The sequence below is a fragment of the Neltuma alba genome, unplaced genomic scaffold (assembly GCF_004799145.2).
Source record: "Neltuma alba isolate B1F8T4 unplaced genomic scaffold, ASM479914v2 tig00005664_pilon, whole genome shotgun sequence".
In the NCBI taxonomy this organism is placed as follows: domain Eukaryota; kingdom Viridiplantae; phylum Streptophyta; class Magnoliopsida; order Fabales; family Fabaceae; genus Neltuma; species Neltuma alba.
The window spans coordinates 263,241-271,892 of NW_021634192.1; the positions used below are offsets into that span (position 1 = coordinate 263,241).

The 8,652-nt window shown below is 35.5% G+C and overlaps 1 protein-coding gene across 1 annotated transcript in view; it reads right to left on the bottom strand.

Annotated features, from left to right (window-relative positions):
- LOC114748283 (DNA-directed RNA polymerase 2B, chloroplastic/mitochondrial) overlaps window positions 1-8,652 on the bottom strand; it is a 36,367-nt gene extending 27,715 nt beyond the window's left edge. Inside the window, exon 1 of the mRNA XM_028936643.1 lies at window positions 8,640-8,652. The gene's annotated coding sequence lies outside the window, so the exon portion shown is untranslated. The remainder of the gene's footprint in view (window positions 1-8,639) is intronic.

Sequence of the window (8,652 nt, forward strand, 5' to 3'; positions counted from 1 at the left end):
TCACTGACATGAATTCCTTGCTATTCCTCACATACTTGGGCACAAACTTGTATGTAAGTGCAAACCTGTATGCAAACACCCAAAATACATCTGCACTTGGAAAACATTAACCCACCCCTGTAAAAAGTCCCCTCCATTTCACATGACCTATCTCAGTACCATCCATATCTTCAACTTCGATGGATGTATCCATATAAGGGGGCCACTTCCTCCATCATTGTCACATTCACCAGTATTTTCTTCACTGAGCTAGCCATAATTATAACACAAATTAATGGGAGACACATCCAATTCCGTTTGCTATGACATACTTATGAATCTCTCTGTTCTGCATTCACAATGACAAGACTCGTTAACACGAATAACAAGATGAAATTCATAAATGACAATAAATAGTTAGGATAAACTTCCACTTATATTTCTGCATTATCCCTTGGTTGGGAATCCCCCTGTCCTTTTTCAGCCATATACACATGACTGCTGTTCCTACTGTATTAAAAAAGGCTATACATTTCAGCATTGTCATGAAGGTCAATCAATGTCTTCTCATCAAAGGCCACTGTGTAGTTAATGTCATAATTTCTTCCATCACCACCAATCCACTCACATACCATTAGCCTCAATTCTTCAAGTGTCAGCCCATCCTTAATGCTTCTTAATGTCACGCTACCTCCATTACATCTCACTTCACCTTTACCACTTGTCACAAATTTCCCTCCCACATAAAAATAATAGAACAGGTCCTTCCTACAAGATGACCCAGCTTTGAAATTCATTTTGCTTCATTACCTACACTGATAACAAAACTGGAATGATTATATGACTTAACATTTAGCTCATCACTTTAATTTCACCAACATAATACCATTATCATCAACTTACACGACCTAATTAGGGTTTGACACATTCATGCTTATAATTTGCAATAAAACACTCATTTCTTTCCTATCCACACTCATGCTTTATTTTCTCAGAATCAATCCACTCCATTATTCGAATCCCCCTTCAACATTGTGCCTTTATCTAACACTAATCACTCTGACCCATTTATGACACCATCAAACCCCTCTCCCTCAATGTTTTTGCTTCCTCATGCATTCACCCTCTGATCACCATCCTTCCTCATAGGTTCTATATACCCACACCATCTCCCTACTTCGCCACCCTTTCCACCTCAAAATCAACCCCATATTGACGACATTCCCATCCAATGGGAACAAGAACATGAACCAGCGCATAAAGGAGATAGAGAAAAGAAAGAGAAGAAGAATATAGTCACTAAATACTAACCTTACTTGCTTACTTTATTCAGCTCTTACTTCACTCGTTCATACTCCTACGTTCATGGTCTTTTCCAACTTTTTCCTCTAGTTCTCGCCATACTTTTCACAGCTCCACTGAATGTTGCTTTTTTGGCTAATAGAAAGGCTTTTTGGTAATTCATCAACATTTGCATAATCCCCCATCAAGCAATACTTCCAATTTGTCAAATATCTTGGACGATTAAATATCATAGACCATCACATCGCATTTCTTCACTTGTAGAGAAGCTATATTAATAAGAACTTAGTTGGCAAAAGAATATATTATCTCTTGTCTTTAATATAAGATTTCATTTGACTTTTATTTTGATTCTAAATATAAGACCTCAATACACTTTGTCACTTATATTTACTTATTTTTTTCTAAGATAGTTCTTCCACTATAACAAAATGTGTTATTTACCTCCCTCAATTATGTCTGTTCTAAAAAACAGAAGAGAAAAACCTACATATGCTCCTCTGTTTTAAAAAAACAATGGAGGATATATAGTCTTCCCATCTGTTTAATCAAAACAAACGTGAAGTCACATCTATTTAACCAAAACAGACATGAAGTCACACCTGTTTTGCTTAAATAGACGTGACTTCATGTCTGTTTTGGTTAAATAGACAAGAAGGGAGCCACCTTCTTGTCTGTTTTGGTAGAAATAGACATGAAGGTGGCTCACTTTTTAAAAAAATTTGCCCTACCATATATCAGTACTGTCGCAAATTCATCAGCCAACTAGCGTGCGAGAACTCTGATTTTTCACTCTCTCCCTCTCGTTTCCGTCTTCTACCTACAGCAGCTCTGAGCTCTGAAACTCTCCTTCTCATTTCAGCTCTCTCAAGGTTGTTGTTCTGCAGCTAGCCCTCCTTCCACATTTTTGTCATTCTGCAGCTCTCATTTTTGTCGTTCTGTAGCTCTCATTTTTGTTGTTCTGCAACTCTTCGCTACTGTTTAACAAGGCTCGACGCAGTAAAGTTCACACCAGCAGCAGCTCACCGTCTTCCTCCTCTCTCCAGGCCATGATACTCTCTGATTCGAAGGCAAGCTAGAACAGTCTCGATCTGCAGTGAAGGTAAGTTCTTTCAACAGATACGTTGTGGGTTTAATGTGTTGTACATGGGATTGTATAAGTTGAGGAATTTTGAGTTAGTTTCTAAGGTTGCTGTTTAAATTTTTATTGAAGAATTGTGTTTAGATAGTTTTAAATTTGTATATATTGATTGGGTAGGAAATTCAAAGATTTCAAGCCTTGTTAATATTTGTTAGAAAATTAATGCATACAAGATGTTTGTCAAGATGCCTAAGAGAGATTGCATTTAGATAGTTTCCTATATGTATTGAATTTAGATGAAGGATTAGGCATACGTTAAATTATTAATGAAAAAATTACATTTAGATAGGTTGAAATTTGTTTACATTGATTGGGTAATGGATTTGAAGATTGAAATCCTTATTAACTAACTTGTTTGAAAATTAATACATAAAAAGTGTTTGTCAAAATGTCTAAAAGAGAATTTTCCTATATGTATTGAATTAGAATGTTGATCACATTCAAGAGGAAGCTTTAAAAATTGGATGTTTATTAATTGGATAATGGATTTGAAGATTAAAAAAGTTGTTATGCATTAATTAGTTGTCAATAGAAAGCTTTGTTCTCATAATCTTTGGATTTTTTTTATATTATATGTAAAATCTCCAATACTTGTAAAAGTAATTTTTATGTCTTTTTAAATTTTAGGAACTGGCATGATGATATAGTTATTATAAGTATGAGATGTTTTATGTTGTAATTTGAATGAATCGGATCCAATTAGTATCATTAGTTTTGAATTTGCTTAATGTTTGTTGGGATTGTGTTGAATGGAATTAAATTGTTTAAAATTCCTTAGGTAGTAACAGAATAGATCATAGTTGGATGAATACTTTGAGAACAAGTGATAAATATGAGAATGGAGTAGAACAATTTATTGAATTTGCTAAAAAGAATGCTCCTAGCAATAACAGAATGTATTTTTGCCCCTGTGTCAAGTGTTTAAATGAGAGTCGACTAAGTGTTGATGATGTTAGGGATCACCTGCTTTGTGATGGTATAAATCTTCGATATACAAGATGGATATGGCATGGTGAAGTAGGAACAAGTCTAGCACTTGAAGAAGAGGAAGTTATGGATGACGTAAATGATAGAATAAGCGATGTGATTCGTGATGCAGGGGTAGAGTTCTCTGCACGATCACATGCAAATGATAACTTGAAGAGTGATGCAAAGATACCTTTGTACCCTGGGTGTTCTAAATATACACGATTGATAACTGTATTGAAATTGTTCAGTTTAAAAGCAAATAATGGGTGGACTACAAAAGTTTCACAGAGTTGCTTCAATTTATTAGTGATATGCTTCCAATTGATAACATTTTTCTAAATCATGTGTATGAGGCAAAGAAAATCTTGTCTCAGATGGGTATGGGCTATAAAAAGATACACGCTTATCCTAATGACTATGTATTATACAGAAAAGAGTATGCTGGTCTACGTGAGTGCCTAAAATGTAAAACTTCACGATATAAGGTGAAAAAGAACATGGACTGTGCTGGTAACTATGATGGTGATGAGACTAGTAAAGGGAAACCTTTGAAGGTGTTATGGTATCTTTCTGATAATACCACGATTTAAGCGCTTATTTGCTAATGCAACAGAAACAAAGAAGTTAAGATGGAATTTTGATGAGAGAATATTAGATGAAAAATATTTTCGACACCCTACTGATTCTCCTCAGTGGGAGAAAATAGATGAAATGTTTTTGAAATTTGGTCTTGAACCAAGAAATCTTCACCTTGGGCTTTGTGCAGATGGAATCAACCCTAACGGTACTCTTAATAGCACACATAGTGCATGGCCAGTACTATTGGTGATTTACAACCTACCTCCCTGGTTATGTATGACGCACAAGTACATGATGCTTTCTATGATGATTTCAGGACTAAAACAACCAGGAAACAGTATCGATATCTACTTGGCACCTTTAATTGAGGACTTGAAGATACTGTGGGAAGAATGAGCGGATGTGTTTGATGCATACAAGCAGGAGTCCTTTAAGTTGCATGCAATGATCTTTCCAATGATAAATAACTTTGTTGTATATGGAAATCTATCAGAATACAGTGTGAAGAGGCATAAAGCATGTCCTATATGTGAAGCAGACACATACTTCCACCAACTTAAGCATAGAAGGAAGATAGTTTACCTCTGTCACAGGAGGTTTCTTGATCGGTTCTCACCATATCAGAGATTGAAAAAAGTTTTTAATAGCTCACCACAGCATGGCATGGCTCCAAAAGCATTAACTGGAGAGGAAGTTTACCAATGAGTAGAAAGAATCAATGTCATCTTAGGTAAGACTCAAAAAGCTGCAAGTGAGAAAAACATATGGAAGAAGAGGTCTATGTTCTTTGATCTTCCATATCGGCATAGTCTTGATGTAAGACACAATACTGATGTGATGCATGTGAAAAAAATGTATGTGATAGTCTTATTGGTACTCTTTTACACATACCTAGGAAAACTAAAGACGGAATTAATGCAAGACTTGGCCTAACTGAAATAGGAATACGAGAGCGCTTTCATCCACAATTGAGAGAAGGTGGTAAGCGAGCTTATATAGAACCAGCGGCCCACACATTGTCTAAAGTTGAAAGAAAACAAGCTTGTATCGGTGTTTGCATGACATCAAGGTGCCCCAAGGGTATTCTTCTTTGTGAGAAGGCTTGTCTCAATACATGATTTGAAGTTAGTGGGAATGAAGTCTCATGATTATCATGTACTAATGCAACAACTATTACCAGTGGCTATTCGAGGCACAATGAGAGATGATGTTGGGACTAAGGAGCACTATAACTAGATTATGTATCTTCTTCAATGCTATTTGTAGCAAAGTCATTAACATAGAGAAGTTGGACGAATTGGAAAATAAGGGTTATGTTATTTTGTCTCAACTAGAAATACACTTTCCTTCAGTATTTTTTACTATCATGGTGCATTTGATCATTCATTTAGTGAGGGAGATAAGGCTCTGTGGCCCTGTTATTCTAAGATGGATGTATCTTTGAGAGATACATGAAAGTCTTAAAAGGTTATTCCAAGAATCCTTATTGACCTGAAGCATCAATTATTGAAACGTATGTAATGGAAGAGGCTATGGAATTTCGCAAAACATATCTATCTGTAGCTAAGACACCATCTCAGCATAAAAAGGGTACAAGTAAAGGAATAAAGGAGCTGAAAGTAAAGAGTGTGGGTCATGAAGAAGTGTTACAAGCGCACTTATACATATTAAATAATATGGAAGAAGTACAGTCGTATTTAGATGATCACAAAAAAAGTTTAAAAGAAAAGTATCCAAAGAAAAGTAATATGCAGATAGCTAATGAGCATAGCAAAACATTTATAACATGGTTCAATGAAAAGGTTTTGAGAGAGGCCAATGTGTATGATACAATAAAATGGTTAACTTGGGGTCCTCGTTTTGAAGTCATCACTTGGAGTGGATACGACATAAATGGATATTACTTCTACACATAAGCTCAAGATGACAAAAGTACTGTGTAGAATAATGGGGTAATGGTGGTTGCTGAAGCGATGCATCTTTCGGGTTCAAAAGATAAAAAACCCCAAATTGGCATTTATGGCTTATTATGGAGTTATTGAAGAGATATGGGAGGTAAACTACACCAATTTGAAGATTCCTGTCTTCAAATGTAAATGGGTCAACAACAACGGTATTGAAATAGATCAACAATTTGGATTTACATTAGTTGATCTTGGTAGAGTTGGTTATACAAATGAGCCCTTCATTTTAGCAAGCCAGACAAAACAAGTATTTTATGTTACTGATCCAGCAAATAAAAAACTGTCTATTGTCCTTCAAAGTAAAAAGCAGAAGGATGGTGATCCAACCATGAATCTTGATAAGACACCACCTTTTGCTTTAAATCTATCTAGACCAAGTGAAGTAGAATTGGTAGATAATGATGAATATGCTGCAAGAGATGATCATTTTGAAAGGATATGGGATAATGCATAAAGTCAAATTAAGTAATGTAATTTTGCAATGTATTTTGTGTTATTTTCTTTCATTCATTTCATTGCAATGTACTTGATATTATTTATGTGAATGCATTTCATTATAATTTACTCATTTATCTAATTTTGGTTTCTCAACAGGCATATGGAGGAGAATTGTGATAGAAATATGGAGGAGGATTGTGACAACAATGATGTCAATGAGCCTAAAGGAAGGAAGGGTAGAGGTAGTACAAGGCTACTAAAGTTAGCAGTACGTCATGGTCGTATTCAAAAGAAGCATGTGGACTTTGATGTCAATATGAATCCAATTGGTCAATAGAAGGACAGATTCATTAGCTATATAGGCTCTGTTACCTGAAGCAAAGTTAACATTCTATGGCCTTATTGGAAGTCAATTTCTAAGGAAACGAAGGATAGGATTTGGGAAGATATTTTGGTATATCACTTTCTAATTTTATTTGATTTATTTTTTTGTAAATATAGTTATAACTGAGATCTTTAACTTAAATATATATATTTTTCTTTGTAGCAAACGTATGACATCCCTCCTACTGAGCAAATAAAAAAGCATTTGTTGTAGTCAGTTCATCAACACTAGAAAGATGTCAAGCACACACTCACGAGCTAGTATGTGCGAGTACCCAAGAAAGATGGTCGTGCAAAAAATACTCCTTCCTTGATCCAGATGATTAGAGGAGGTTTGTGGCATCACGACATGATCCTAAATTTCAGGTACGTTGCCTTATAAAACATTTAATTTTGATTTAATTTACTTCACTTAATCAATTTACTTTATTTTCTTTTCCACAGGAATTAAGTGCTATGAATAAAGAAAGGCAAGCTAAAAATTTATATCCACACTATTTATCTCGTGGAGGTTACAAGATGTTAGAGGAGAAGATCATGCAAAATGATTTGAAGGCGATGCAGGAAGCTGCAAAATCTGATCCTAGTATCTTTGTTCAGGCCTCACCTCCTCCTCCATGTCATAGAAAATGAAAGGAAGCAAGGATGAAGAAGGGTCAATGTATTAATCCAATAGTTGCTAGGATTGCTAAAAAACTTATAAGTTGTATAATTCAAATAACTTTAACTTATCGTAATATTCCTTATATTTTGTCATTAATTTTCTATCATACTTAAAATGTTATAGGAGGTACTTGAAGAGCAAAGTAGCAAAGGTTTATTTAGTCCAAATGGAAAGATGGACATTTTAGCGATAGTGATTGGGAAGCCTGATCACCCCAAAGATTTTAGAGGAGAAGGGAGGACAATTGGTCTTACCCAATATTTTGGACAAACTTCACGAGCTTCTCTACGAAGTCAACCCATTGATGAGATGATGGCTAAACTTTGAGACCAAGTTCGTGACGAGCTCCAATCCTAGCTTGAGGTCAAGATTAAGGCCCAGCTACACCAGTCACTTTGACAAGAGCTTATGGTTGAGCTTTGTAATGAGATGAAATCTATGGTCTCTAGCATGCAAATTGGGACAGTTCAACAACAATGCACACCTCAGGTTTGTAATCAATTTCACTTAAATTGATATTGAGTTTTCCCAACGTTTCTCTTATTTAATTTAATACTTGCATTTCTCTCATTTAGGATTCCCCCGCCTTTCCTAGCACTAAAGACAGTTGTAATCCATCGAGGGCATTAGGAGGGCATGATCCTAGTAGTCCCACGCCAGACGTTGGACAAACTTGTTGTCTTTGTTTAGAGGTCCCAAGGATGTGTGTTGTTGCTGATGCTCTCCTCTACAATCAAGGGAGCACCATCCATCACCAACAAATTCAAAGGACCAAGTAAGCATTACAGTTACAGCTGTTCAAGAGGGAGAAGCAGGTGCGAGTGTGCCATTCCTGACTATTGAAGTTGTGAAATTAGGTCAGGCAATAGGAACTTTCATTCTCTGGCCTAGACAGCTTGTTGATGAGGAGATAATACCTATGATGGTAAGAAAATGTCATGCTATATTGTATGAATTTTTTTAACATAATACTTATAATACTTATTATGTTTATTTGATGTTTCATTAGGACGAAAAAGATGTTAATCGATACCCCTGCTTGGCACAATTATATGAGGAATATAAAACAATTAACAAGGTCAACATAAAGATGCCTGCAGGGATTGTGGGTGAAGAAAAATCATATGTCTTTGGACTTGACAACAAAGATATTAGGGAGTTCTTATCTATGAAGGAGTTGGACATAGCATGGGTTCAATTAGCAATCATGTAGATTTACTTTTTTCATTTCT